The following is a 1841-nucleotide window of genomic DNA, read 5'->3' as shown; positions in this document are numbered from 1 at the left end:
GAGCTTCTAGAGGGTTTTTTTTTTTTTTAAACAAACATGTATTGAGGATCCATTAGATAGCAAGATATATTAGGCACCAGAGCGAGGGGCTAGAAATTGGTAGCATATGAAGAAGACGTGGGCTCCGCTTTCTGCAGACGTAGAATACAGAGCAGGATGAGGAAAATGGCATGAACGATCCCCCTGGAACTGTACAAGGAACCCCTGAATTCTATCTGTGTTCAGTTTCCCTCAGATTTTTAAAAGATCCTAGACCTCACACAAGTTAACAATTACGACTACATTTTGTGCGTCTGTGTGTGTCCCTCTGAAAACTCTGAAACGTTTTCTCGCCTCTAATTCCAGAATTGTTCAAAACTTGATTTCTCTGCCTCTTGCTCCAGGCACTGAGGAAACAAAGAAACAAACCAGAGGCCTCTTTTACTCTTTATTTTCCTGAGACATTGAATTCCATACAATTGCTTTTCTCCTCCAGTCGATATCACCTTTACCCTTGTCTCTGCCAAACAGCAATTCGTAGAATGTTTTGGCGGAGGAAGTGATCTCCTAGCCCGTGTGATCCACATAATTTGATTTGTTATACTAAAAAAGAAGACAAAATGTTCCAGAACATTTAGTAATATGCCGGAGGACACGTGCCGCTGGGACTGTGTAACTGCTCTTTTCTCGTACATCCCTGCGCTTGATTTTAATAAGATCATAATGTCAAAAATGAAGGAAGAAATAACTGATCTAATTTAGTGAGGCTTTGTGAGACATTTGTATGAGTTTCCTAAAAGGTTAATATGTGACCTATTGCCTTTATCACTAAAAACAAGGCAAGGATTGAGATAATTGGCCTGTTGCTTGAATAGCAGGCAAAAGTAACTTTCCCAAATGGCACACACGGGCATGGAAAAGAATCCGGTACTTAAAGCGAGAGGCTCTCCTTGTTTTGTTCACCTTCATTCTATCTGAACAAATGACGAGTCATTCTGCTTTTCTCTGTGACAAGAGAACCTCTTGCTCCTGCTTTACCTGTGCTTCATGCCACTGTCTGTAAGGTGATGATGCAGGCATGTGTTGTGCGTGTATACAGGTTTGGGCCCTGACGCAGTCTTTGCATCCGGGTTTTGTGGTGCTCGGTGTCATGGGAGAGTCTGGATTCCCCGCCATGTTCTAGGCCAGAAAAGCAAACGGTGGAGAGTAAAGTGGGTACATTGGACAGCGTTCGACAAAGCAGTGGGACTCTTCCGAAGGCAAGTAAATAATTGTTGATAAGTGTTTAATGAAGGATGGAAGGGGAAGATACAGGAAGCAGATGTGAAAATTGAAAAGGAGAACGTGAGACCGGATATGGGACTTTGAAAAGAGAGGCATTTTTTTTTTTTGAGCTTTTTTTTCTTGTTAATGGATGGCCTTTTTTAAAAAATTTTATTCTATTAGTTTCAAGTATACAGTACATTCGTTAGACATTTATATAGTTTATAACACGATCCTCCTAATTGCTCCCTCCCTCCCCTGGTCCTCCACCTAGCCAATATATTAATGCTAACTGCATTCCCTATGCTGTGCTCCCCATCCCTGTGACGACTAATTTATACTTCTTTAGCCTTTCACCCCATTCTCCCAGTCCTCCGACCCCCCCTCCCCTCTGGCTGTCACCAGATTGTCTTCTACAAGGAGACGTTTTTGAAGGGACGGTTTCGAGAAGTGAAATTTTAGATAGCCAATGGATTCTTGCAACAATGATGGTGGATTAGCGTTTTGTTTGTCTGAGCATAAACAATTTTTGCTGATGAGAAGGGAGGCTCAAATTATTTCCCCCTCTCGGACCATTGAATTCAAACCTATTTGCACTC

Source organism: Pteropus vampyrus, unplaced genomic scaffold (assembly GCF_000151845.1).
Source record: "Pteropus vampyrus isolate Shadow unplaced genomic scaffold, Pvam_2.0 Scaffold93, whole genome shotgun sequence".
Classification (NCBI taxonomy): Eukaryota; Metazoa; Chordata; class Mammalia; order Chiroptera; family Pteropodidae; genus Pteropus; species Pteropus vampyrus.
This window is presented reverse-complemented; position numbering follows the sequence as displayed.